Raw genomic sequence first — 13,550 nt, 5'->3', positions numbered from 1 at the left:
TGTGCCTTCTTTTTCGCAAGCAGAGTTATCTGGCATTTCGGGTAAACCAACCAAATCTTTGTCACTTTCCTGTTGAACAGCAGGATTACCACAAGAACATAACGATATAAATCTGTCCAAGAGAAAGGATTACCGAAACCAACACGACTTCGATTCTGAAAGAGTCAAATCTCTTAGGAAGATCCATGTCTCAAAGACACATGTCTCAAATACCCATGTCTCAAAGCAGGGAAGATGAAACTATAGCAAGACAATAAACATGGGCTAAAATACTTTCAGAGGGGTTCATTACAATGAAATATTTTAAAACTATAGGTAAATGGATACGGGGATTTGGTGGTCGGGTGTGCAAAGACCTGCGTGATAAGATTTGGACTCGTCGTCTTTGTACAAAGTAAGATGCCTACCCTAACGGGTTGGAGTTGGGGTAGATCCTGCCCATCCTTCGTCGTAACTGTCAGAGTTGATGTTTGTATGAATATTGAACCCATATACCTACAAACATTTATCAATAGTCATAGTTTTGTTCTTATGGATATCATCTAGGTAGACTAGCTCAAAGCAATTCCAAATTGACAAGATCATTTAAACATTACGAAATCAGATATAAATGTGCGATTATCGTTCACTCACGATAATCCGTATTGTCCTAACAGACAAAGGAAATTATTTCATATAACCCTATGAAATCCTACACAATTGAAAACTTATATAGCATGCAATCCGTCAAGTGTATCAATGAATTAGTAGCTGTAAAATTAAAGAGATAACTTGTTCAACAAATCTAGCATCAACAGATTTCCATGAAATTGAATAAACGATACATAATATGGAACCTATTCATATCAAACATATTTGCACAAAACAAACAATCAAAACTAGAAAATTACATGAAAAATTAAAATTGCTTACATTAATGCTGTCATCTTTCAGACATTGTTCGTGCTAACACTACAACCTGTCTTTCCTTACAAGACAACCACTCCACCTAGTCCCCTTTTCTTGTTTAACGAGGAAAGCACTATTCCTTTTAGGCTTCCTCGGAGATGCTAGCTTTTCAAGTTGAACACTGACATGGGGAGGAGGAGAGAAAAAGGTCGAAGTGAATCTTCACAAAGACTGTTCTGGATTAAATGTGATAAAAGCTGACATGGGACATGCTACGTATCTGTGGCATGATGCCCCAGTGTTAGACATCACTTTAAACTGCCACACTGCAGACATCGTAGCGATATGGCTGAAAAAGTGTTAAAGCTACGTTAAAAATCTAAATCACACACATGTATGTATGTATGTATGTATGTATACCGGTTTTTGTCTGTTTCCTTTCCCTTTGTACTAGTGGACCATGGATGCATCCTTGAAGTCCTCGTGTATGTGTTCTAAACAAACATTGGCTTGAAGAGATTAGTCAGCTGATATGTGGTGTGCGACGTTCCTGTTTTGTCGATTTCTGATGGTATGGCATCAACTCCAGGTGCTTTGCGATTTGGTAGCACGTCGATTAATTTCACAGTTCAGTCAGCATTGGGGGATAAGCAAGTGTTACGTTGATTACAACTTGTGACAGACACTCATTTGCTTCCTCACTGATGGATGAATGTTATCCGGGATGTTGCTGAAGTGTTTTACCCCTCGTTGTAATGTATTTTCTTTATCATCGAGCATATTGGCGTTTCCAGGACTCATTATTGGAGATATTCATGATGACTATCTTCTTCCATCAGACCAGATTAACGTGAAGTGATGTCATTTGATAATCGCGGCACACTACGCTGTAAAGTCAAACCAGATTAAAGAGTACGCTGTCATTTTGCCATCGAGTGTGCTACGTTGTGAAGTCATACTAGATTAATGATTGCACTATCATTCTGCCACCAAAGAACAACGCTGCAGACGTAGGCTAGATTTATGAGTACGATGTCAATTTGTCACTGCATGCACACACGAACATGGGAAGGACAGTATGCGGCATGGGGAGGGGTATGAATTTCTGACACACATTAACATGGGAAGGAAAGTCTAATGCATGGATAGGGGTATGAATTACAGGCACACACTAACATGGTAAGAACAGTCTGACAGATGAGGACGGGTGTGAATTTCTGACACACACACAGGTGAAGGACAGTCTGACGCATGAGGAGGGGTATACATTGCAGGCACACACTAAGGATGGACCGTATGAGGCATAAGAAAGGATATGAATTGCAAGCACACACTAACATGGGAAGGACAGTGCCAGTCTGGGGCATGGGGAGGGGTATGAACTGTTGGCATACACTAACACGGGAAGGACAGTCTGAGACATGAGGAAGAGTAAGTATTGCAGACACACACTAACATTGCAAGGACAGTCCGAAGCAGTGAGAGGGGTATGAATTGCAGGCACATACTATCGCTGGAATAACAATCTAAGGCATGGAGAGGGTATGAATTGCTGACACACACTAACATGGGAATGACAGTCTGAGGCAAGAGGAGGGGTAGGTATTCCAAGCACACGCTAACAAGGAAAGGACAGTCAAACGCATGAGGAGGGGTGTGAACTGAAGGCACACACTAACATGGGAAGTACAGGGACAGTCCGAAGCATGGAGAGGGACATGAATTACAGGCACATACTATCGTGGGAAGGACAGTCTAAGGCATGGAGAGGGTATGAATTGCTGACACACACTAACATGAGAATGACAGTCTGAGGCATGAGGCGGGGTATGAATTGCAGGCACACACTAACATGGGAATGACAGTCTGAGGCATGAGACGGGGTATGAATTGCAGGCACACACTAACATGAGAATGACAGTCTGAGGCATGAGGCGGGGTATGAATTGCTGACACACACTAACATGAGAGTGACAGTCTGAGGCATGAGGCGGGGTATGAATTGCAGGCACACACTAACATGGGAATGACAGTCTGAGGCATGAGGAGGGGTATTAATTGCAGGCACACACTAACATTGGAAATACAGTCTGAGGCATGAGGAGGGGTAGGTATTGCAAGCACACACTAGCATGGGAAGGACAGTCTGAGGCATGAGGAGGGGTAGGTATTGCAAGCACACACTAACATGGGAACGACAGTCTGAGGCATGAGGAGGGGTAGGTATTGCAAGCACACACTAACATGGGAAGGACAGTATGAGGCATGAGGAGGGGTCTGAACTGAAGGCACACACTAACATGGGAGTAGTGAATGGGGGCACCCTACGTACAACGGGAATTAGCATTACAGACCCCCCCCCCCCGGGCAAATCTACGTACAATGGAAATTTAACATGGCGAAAAATCGTGGGCAAATCTACGTACAAGGGGAATTAACATGGGAATAAATCGTGGGCCACTTTACGTACAAGGGGAATTTAACATGGGGAATAGAGTTTAGGCTTGTTTAGGGACAAGGGGAATTTAACATGGGATTTTTTTTTAAAATTAAAAAAAGGGGTAGGCAATTGAAAAGTCATTCTCTTTTCGAGAAAAATGGGTGGCACTGAAAAGGGCCTTTGGGTTTTTCTTCTTCTTCTTCTAGCTCCTTAACTTCTTCCACCATCCTCTTATTTTTTTCCATCATTCCTTTCTTCTTCTTTTCTGTTTCCGGCATCCAGTCCGGGTGACCCATGGCCCGGAACTTCTCTTGGATTTTCATCCAATTTGCGTTTAGTTTTTCTAGTTCTTCCTTTTTCTTTCTATTTTCTTCTTCTTTTCTTTCCTTTGACCACTTTTCTTTGATCTTCTTGACCTCTTCAGTCAGCACATTCCTCATTACTTCTTCAGCTTTCTTAAGCTTGTCTAAGCCCCACTTCACAAAAGACCAATCTGTCCATTCTACAATGTCTTCTAAAAAACACCTTACACTCGTCACATAAACTATGGCTTCTTTCAACGTGCCCACTTTCACGTACGGTGGGTTAATTAAACCTCTGATTCTCTTCTCCTCATCCTCTATCATTTCTTTTACAATATTTACCGCTAAGTGGAGGCTGGTTACTTGTCTTGAGACGAAGTCTTTTGTCACTGCATGCCTCCATTCCTGTTCAAGCCTTTCTGCTACACTCATTCCATCCACCATCCAATACCAACTTCCCATAAGGCTGTTATATAAAGCTGAAGCTGCTGGCATCTTCTTGTTTGCTTATTCCGTAGAATGGGCTCCAATGGCGAACACTGTTAGTTTTATACTGAAAGTGCGGACGTGAAGGAAAATATCCCCCCTAAAACATAAAATTGATCTTACCTAGATCATGACCAAACAACGCGCGGACGTGAAAGAAAACATCCCCTACTTTTCTCATTTCATGTAATATACTATCCACATAAGTGAAGCAACATTTAACAAACCCCAAATCTACTATTTACACACGCAAATCATTAAAACTAAATCCATAATCTACTATTCACACCAACGTACGTGAGCAGTTACAAACACAAACACAAACACACAAACACATACACTCGCACTATGAAAAAAGAGTTAGTGTTTATATTCACACTACTCTACTTACACACACTGGCAAATTGATAGTTATTTCTTTTCTAGAGTATTGGGTAGCCCTGAAAAGGGCTGTTGGTTTTTATTTATTTTTTGTACTCCAGATGCACCTATCTAATGATGGCACCTTCCTGGCCTGGCGCCACACAAGCATCTTCTTCCCCAGTCTCCTTTCACCTTTCTTCTTGGGAGTGCAGAGGCGGGATGATTGGCTTCAGCACCCCAATCCTCTGTCTCTGGTATCTTGTAAGTCATCCTCTCTCCTATTTTCTTTTCCTCCTCTTCCCTCTCTCTTCTCTCCTCCTCTTCCTTCTTTATTCTTGCCTCTTCTACTATGGCTACTATATTCCAGGTGCATCTGGAGTTCTAGCAGTTTCACAATTCTGGTGTTCATTCTTCTGGTGGTGTTGATCAATCAACAAGGGTAGCTAGACTGCCGAGCGAGTTTCAATTTATAGTGAAAGCGCGGACGTGATGGAAAACATCCCCCTAAAAAACATAGAATTGATCTTACCTAGATCATGACCAAAAAAAACCAACGCGCGGACCTAAAAGAAACAGTCACTCACTTTTTTATGCTACCCATTCCTATTTTAAAAAATTTTTCATGAATCACTTCAATAGACTATCCACATAAGCAAAGAAATCCAATCTAACCCCAAATCTACACCTCAAACACCAAAAAAGACATCATCTTAATCTACTATCCTCACCAACGTACGTGAGCACTTACAAACACACAATCTTATACACAAACACATACCTCACATTTTTTAAAAAAAGAGTTAGTGTTTATATTCACACAACTCTACCTACACACATTGGCAAATTGATGGTTATTTCTTTTCTAGAGTATTGGGGTAGCCCTGAAAAGGGCTGTTTTTTTTTTTTTTTGTTTTGTTTTCTGTTTGCTATGGCAATTTTTTCTAGTTTCTAAGAATGCGATGTCCTCTGAGGATAGACTTTCTGGCAATAGATCTGCTTCTTCGGAAAGAGAAGAAGAACTCTTTGGTGTCGATACGACAATCGACAAAGCCTCTGTCAGGTTCAGGTTGCTGCTGCTGCTGTTGTTGCTGTTGCTGCTGTTGCTGCTGCTGTCTCTGAAGTCTGTACTTCTCTGTCCATTCTTCTTTTTCCCTGTTCACTTCTTCTCTGAAGAGCTCTTCTATCAGGTCTTCAGTGACTTTTAACATTCTCACATTCTCTATTTCTTCTGGCTTCGGTATCAGACTGTGTCTGACCCTATGCAAATTCACGTAGGCTTCGTTGAGCTTAGCTAGTTTGGAGCACATCTTCGTAGGAGGATGAGTCGACAATGGATGGTTAGACTGGAAACTGCCCCGGTTCTTAAAGTCAAAGCGCGGACGTGAAGGAAAACATCCCCCACACGGATTTCGAGTCGCAACGTTCAGTGAGTGTCATGAGAGGGATAGTAAGAAATGAAAGAGCATCAATCCAACATTCTTATAGCTAAACAAACCACAAAGGCATTTTTTTTTCAAAACACATCATTTTTTATTCAAAAATCACTTAACACTAACCAACAACAACTCTAACATATTTTAAACAATAATCCAACATGATAACATCAAATATTTTTCTTCAAATACAGTCTACTTTAAACAGGGCTGACAACGTTGTGAATGAAATTGTGATTTCCACTGTTGGAAATCATTAGGCGATTGATGGACACTACGTTTCCTAGCTTGAGACAAAAGATAAGCATAATGGTCACAAAACCATCGATCTACTTTCACATCGTTTCTAGAAGAAGAACGAGGATCAAAATGAGTCACTAAATGTTCTTAGGAATAACCTAGGCTGCGATGATGCAGAAAATACACACAGTACTATCCACACACCAAGGAATCTGTGCCTTGTAATTTCACATTATTGAATCGGGTGGTCTGAGCATTTCTTCTCATAAAGTCAATAATATCGTCTTCCAAAGGGGGCAATCCGTACGAATCGAAATATTCCACACATCCTTCTTGAGGAAAGTAGACGGCTACCCAGTGGGTTCCTGGGAGATGACTGTCGTCCGTGTTGATCACGTAAGCTTGATGGTTTTGAGGTTTGCGATGAGGGAGTTCATCTTTAGTACAGACGACAGGATTGCAAGAAGACGTATACGAACTGTGGTTCAAAAGGTAATAAAGTTCCCAAGTATCCATTGATTTGTGTGTATGTTTTTTTCTTCTTCACAGGTAATAATACGTCGTCAATGTCATCCTGACTTTTTGCTTGAAAATGTCTGACAAGTAACCGTTTCTTCGTTTCGTCTCCTCACTCTGATTCAGGAGAGCTTCGATACGATGGATCTCTTGAGTGGTTAATGGTGGACAAGAATGTTCACGCAAGTCTTTATACCACTGATGCAACACGTCTTTGTCCGAGATGAGACTCCAAGCTTCGTCCAGATACTCGTCCAATATTTCTTCTTGACTCAACATCAGGCATTTATCGTGTTGAATTTGACTAGGATGAGCGTTTTGACATCCATAGCACTCTTTCTTAATCAATTCCGTCATTTTTTCGACCAAGTGTTTGGCAAAACAGGAGACTAAATGGGCTTCTTGTTCTGGCCATCTCGACTTCATCATGATTACTTCTTCTTCTTCTTTTTCCACGGTCTCCTCACCTCACATTTCATGTCCAAAGTTTCTTCACTAGTTAAAGAGGGATAACAATTTTCCATGGTTTCTAGTAATCTAGAATGACTTCTCTCGAACTGTTGATTTCTATGGTATTATCGAATTCTGCATACAGGATGACGTTGACTGTCGCTGTCAGTTTATCTGCAAACTGAAGTTCCACACGAATCTGGCCAGATTTTATAGGGTGGAAATGTCCCTCGTCGCTGCCTTGGTCTGGAGTGAAATCAAAAGCCCACAAAGCATAGCCTCCTGCATAATCCTCGTACGTAATGCCGTGACTGGTGTTGGTTCCTAACTGACCGGTAGCTTCGTACAGGGACAAGTACGATCTCAAGTAATTGTTCTTGGTAAAGTCAGGTTCGAAAGGTCGGGTACACAAGGTCTTGCCATCGCGACTGACTTCGATTTTCTTCACGTTGAAGTGTTGAAAATGAAAGGATTTGTAGGGAAGACTCCGTTGAAGGCTTCATTCTCGACCATACCAAGGATTAAACGTTTGGGTAACTGTCCTTAGAACAGATGATCTTCGATCATGGAATGATGTCCAACGGGAATGGTGAACGTTTTCACTTCCACACGTCGTATGGGATACTTGGCGGTCGTTCTGCTCAACGTCTGACTGATGTCGTTTCCCACTTTGGGTAACACTTCCACGCGTCGTACGTAGAGTTTGGCCTCCTCGATTTTGCTTTTGGGATTGCCAGCAGCTTTATCAGCCAACAAATGGAAAGTGGTACTGCTACGATTCAGTCTCAAGCGGGCATTGACCCCGTTCAGCAAATATTTCTCTTGCAACCGCATGTCCAAATGCAAACGATCCATGAGTTCTAAACTCTTCTTATCTAAGATTTTGCTTTCTCTTTCCTCAAAGCCGCTATTGCTTCCATCTGTTAAGTCGAATTTGCCCGCTTCGTCAGGTTCCCATAGCATGCAGGCATTGAGATGAGTATCCTTGGCATCTATTCCGTACGTCAAGAGATTTTCCAGGTAGGCACGGTAAGGGTATGTATCCATGCTGCTGCTGACCAGTTTGTTATTCAAGTACAAGTCCACTGAGCTGAACAAGGAATGCATGAAATTGTTGACGGGAGCTATATTCTCAGTGTCTTCTACTCCACCATTATCCTTATCTAGAACTTTGACTTTCAGGTACAAGTAACTGCTATTCAGATCGATGTAATCTTCGGGCTGTCCCTTGATTTCAAACTCGATGGGAGCGGAATCGGCCAGTGAGGAGACGGGGTGAAATTCCACCCATTGGGATTCTTGCATCGTCATCATGGTGGGGGGCATGGCAAACAGATCCAGTTCCGTCTTGGAACAGGCGCAAGACTCTCGGTGCATCATTTTTTCTGTGTTTCAATAATCGAAAACGTCTAAGTCTCGAACGGTTCTTCTTTTCTTGATCTTTCTCCCTTGAAGTCTGGTGAAAGGGTGTTTTCTTCGTCGTCTCTTTCTGCCTTGTCCTTGCTGAATGCCTGATTCGGTAGCGTGCAGGGCATTTATAGGTGTGTCTCGTCGGCCCAAAATGTCTTTACCCGTTTGCAGCAAGACATTTTTGCCTGCCCTCATGAATGCTTCTTTAAGGTTTTGTTTGTCGATGATGACATTTTGGAGAAATTCTTTGCCTTGCGTCAGTGCCGCATCTTTCAAGGCGTGCAATCCGCGTGTCACCATCGGTTTCAACACTTGGGCCACCGAACGAAAGGCCGATTTTAACATATCTCCTAAACCGTGTCCTCGCTGTCGTGCAACCCCTCGGTACACTGGATACATGACTTACTTACGAGTCGTGAGAGAATCGTTTTCGAAAATGGAGTTTCACCGTGACTTTTCCTTTGGTGAATGGAATATTTTGTCCCAAATCTCCTTTTATAGCAATGTTGACCGTGTCCAAATAAGACTTGCTGACGGGTAAATAATGAGGATGGACAAATTCGCGGTGGACGTGGTAAGTGTTCCCACCTTCCTCGTCATTGGCCGCTTTGAAAGGAATGACACGCAGTAACGGTACGGAGGTGTGTCCCACTACGTTGTACTCCACCACATCGGAGTACACAAACATCAAATTCAGTCCTTGATTCAGTTCTACCGGGGTACGAAATAACTTGGCAAAAGACAAGTTGTCGAAAACGATGGGTAATTCATTTTTCTTGATTATGGTCATTCTCATGTCCATGTCTCCGCCCAACATGTCAAACAATTCAGGACAAAATAAGAAAGACAGGATTTTATCCCCCTCAGGAAATTTCATCAGGAAGCGACGAGCTGCTTTGTGGTATTCCAGGGTGACGACACCTTTTTTGGCAAGCTCCAACGCTTTCAAAAACACAGCATTAAACCTGGAGCTTATGGTGTTGACCAAATGTTGACCACTAAAATAATAGCCTGGGGGAATGAACAATTCCGAGGTCCACGTTTTAGTTTTGTCATTATAGGTTTTGTGATCATATTTGACATTGGGGGAATTCAAGTGCTGTTGCACTTGTTGGTCATGAACTTCCACCGTAAAACATTTTGATTGGAAGGACATTGTGGACTTGGGTCGGGTGAATGATTTCCACTAAAGCCACTTCCCAATGGGCTTCGTGATCTAAGGGGATGGCTTGAGGTAATTTGGCCGTGTAACAGCACAACGTGTTGGTGGGAAACACCTCCATGGAACTGTCACTGGGTAAGGTTAAGTAAAATTGGTTTTCGTGACTCATTCTTCCAGAGTTCTGTGGCTGTCCGAAGGGTTATTACTGGACGTCAGAGGCGTGTGTCCGCCTAAAATGGGGTTCTGGTTGTGGTTGTTGTTGTGGTTGAACTGGTGACTGGCACTGACACTGGCACTGGACACAAGGTTCCCGTGGTTCCCGTTCGAGGAGAATTTCAGGGAGGGATTGGGAAGCAGGTAACCGATGCAACTGCTCAATAAAATGGTCCACAATTGTTTGTCTCCTTGTTGCAAACTCAAATTGGCAATGGCTGCACCGATGACACAATACACCACGAAGATTTGGCAAAAAAAGACGATTTGCGTTTTAGGCATACGTTCTCCACACCACACCCACAAAGGTTGTTTTTGTAACTCTTGCACAGAAGAACTAGGTGAAGGAGGAGTGGTCGATGTAGCTGCGTCTGTGTGAAAGGGCATGATGGTCACTTCTTTTTACAGTCGATGACTTGCGAAGCGTCGATCCAAGAATCAAAACTGGGTGGATATCCTTTCCAACGTACTTTGACTTCTTTGACACGTCGTTTGCCCACTTTACGGGTTCTGCGTTCGAGAATGCTTTCGATGTCGTACACGTCGTCTTCTTTTTTGGTGACACGTTGTAACTCGGGCAAATAAAACGTTCCTTTGAGCACTTCTCCGTTCATGTCTTCCAATTTATAGACGGCAGGATGACGGCCATGCACTCGTCCAGTGACACGAAACAATTCGGTCGTCCAGTTAGGTAAGTAACCTTTGTCGAAAGTGCGTTTGGTTTTGCCAATGCGCACCCAATCTCCTACGGCCAACTCTCCACTTTTCTTGGGGACAGCCCTCGTCGGGGACGTACCGAACAGGCGCTCAAACACCAGCACTTCGTTGTCGGGAGTCACGTCTTGCGGGGCACGTCCGATGCTTCGATGGTAAGATTGGTTGTACGCTTGCACCAGGTGCGATAAGATGTCGATGTACTTCAGAGTGTGGTGATGCGTAAAATATTTCCACATGCGTTCTTTCAAAGTGCGTTGAAAACGTTCCACGATGCTGGCTTTGGTTTCGGGATTCTCGGTGGTAAAAAAATGAATGTCACGTTTCTTTAATTCTTTTTGGAAAGCTTGGTTCAAAAATTCGGTGCCTTTGTCCATTTGCCATCGAAGAGGGTGACGACCGCATTGTCTTAACACCCGTTGCAGGGCTAACTCGCTGCTCGATTTGGAAGTCAAGGGCACGACCCAGGCAAATTTGGAAAAGACGTCGATGACACAAAACAAATATTTGTAGTCACGATTGTAGCTGGCCAAATGAGAGACATCGGCTAAATCGGCTTGCCATTGATGATCGATGCCTTCCACTCGGGTGCGACTTCTGGCAAACTTGGGTCGAATGGGTTTGTGTAAAGTGTAGGTAGCTTGTTCTTGTAACCATCGTTGCACTTGAGGTAAACGGAGACTTTTCAGTCGCGTTTTGGCAGCACGATACAATTTTTGAACTCCTGCGTAACCTGCAGGATGCGAGGGATCGTAGTAAATGCTGGCTAAGACTTTTTCCATTTTTTATTTTTCTGTGTTGGTTGGTGTGTTAGTAAGGCACCCATTCTTGGAAGAGGCTACTCTTTTTCTCTTGGGGTATTTTCTTGGACTGCAATGCTTTGCGTGTGCGACCGGCAATAGGTGTTGAAGAAGAGGAAGAGGATGTCTGAGCGGGGGATATCGGTTCATGTTTCACTTCTGTCTTCACTTCTGTCTTCACTTTCTTTTTCTCTTGTGATGAAGAAGGGGTGGCCATCATCTTTTTAATCCATGCAATTCTGGAGGTAGGTGGTGTTGTTAACTTGCGTACTTTTTCTGGTGGAGTTTGAAACTCTTCTTCTTCTTCTTTTCCTTTTTCTGTCTTGGTCACTGGTGGTACTGGTACTGGTGATGGTGCTGGACTTTTCATCAAGGTCTTTAAATCTTTCAGAGTGGGTAGAGCTGTTTCGTCTAAAGCTTTCTGGTGAAAGAGTTGCAGTCCTTGCAAGAGTTGACCGTACTTTTGCGATTTTTCTGTTTCGGACAAATCTTGGCGTTCCATCAAGGATTGCAATTCGTGTTGTAACTGGGACATCTCGCTGAAATTGGGATTGGGAGGGAAATGCGGGGTGCGTTGTTCTTGCCACTGATGGTGTTCCATCCATCGTTTGTAAGGCACTAAAGCTAGTTTTCGTCCTTCCATGGGGTTGTCAAGGGTCGATTCTGAGATCTTGGGACTTCCGAAGGCCTTTTTATCTTGCTCCCACCAGTCTTCCCAACATGGTTCCCAAGACTCCTTTCAGTATGGGGCCTAACAAGAGGGGTAAAATGCCTCCACGTTGGAACAACATCTTCTTCTTTTGACGAATGGGAATTTTCTTTCGAACCATTTGGCGAAGAACGTGACGATGTTTGCTTAAGCATTGTTTCTGGTGTTTGGACAAGGGGATCGTGCCTTTCAAGACGTTCAAACAACATTCGCACACGGTATCGATGACCTCTTTGGAGGCTGATTGAATGAGTTTTTTTTCGTAGAGGTGGAGAAGCTTTGGACAAGACAGATAACATGTCCCAATGTTTGACTAAACGTGGTGGTAGTCCTTTTCTTTTCTTTCCTTGTGGTTTTCTGGAGGGTGACATCTTTGAGTCTTCAGGAGCACCAAAAAAACACTGATACCCCCGACTTGGTCACACACCTTTTTTATACTGGAACGAGTCGCCACTGATTGTCTTTACGTCGTATCAGTTTGAGGACAGGCATGACACGTCGTGCAGGGGTACGCAACGGACTAAATCGAGCCAGTTCTTGCTTGGACAAATCCAGTAAACTTTGTAACATGCCCGATCTTTCTTGGACTTTGATTTTGGGAGAAGGTACTTTGTGAGCAGCAGCCACTGCCACTAAATTGGAGGGTCCTGCCACTGGGGAAGTTCTTTTTGGGGTCATTAACGGAGATGTTCTTGGTGTGATCAACGTCTCCAAGTACTCTTCAGTTCTTGGTGTCATTAATGGAGAAGTGGATGAACGTGAGGCTGCCGGTGACCGTGTCACAGCCGTGGCAGGTCGTGGTTTGCGAGTGTAAGGTTGCGTCCTGGCCGAAGTGCCTCTCTTGCGACTAGTTTTCTTCTGTGGACTTTTCTTTTTCTTGGGGCTTCTTTTCTTTTTCCGGGGTGGTGGTGGTGTCTGGTCAGAGGAGGGTCCAGCCACTGGAGAAGTTTTTCTTTTTCTTCTTTGGGACCTGGTCTTTTTCTTTTTCTTCTTGGGGCTTCGTTGGATTTTTTTCTTGGGGATAACTTTGGGGGCATTAGGATCCCATCTTAAGAGTGAGCGAATGATGACCCCTCCTAGAGTACCGCTCCCTCCAGGTTTCAAAATGATTTGTTTTTTGGTTTGAGTGTCGATACGGGGATCAGCCAGTTGGACCAAAGCGACTTTGTTTCGATCGAAAAAGCGTTTGGTTTGATGAGGAATCTGAATGATTACTTGGAGTATTTGACGTGCCGTCACCGTGAACCATCGTAAGACTTCTTTGAGACTAGCTTCTAAGACACGAGCTCGTGTTTGTGGATTTTTTTCTCGACTGATGCCATACAAGGCACGAATCAATTTGACGGGAAGATGCGACTGAAGGGACGTCATGTTCACACTGTGTTTGAGACAGACGAAAAGGGTCGGATGTTTTTATAGATTTT

This window comes from Sinohyriopsis cumingii, chromosome 15 (genome assembly GCF_028554795.1).
Source record: "Sinohyriopsis cumingii isolate HCF-2022 chromosome 15, ASM2855479v2, whole genome shotgun sequence".
Classification (NCBI taxonomy): domain Eukaryota; kingdom Metazoa; phylum Mollusca; class Bivalvia; order Unionida; family Unionidae; genus Sinohyriopsis; species Sinohyriopsis cumingii.
Note: the sequence above shows the minus strand (reverse complement) of the source record.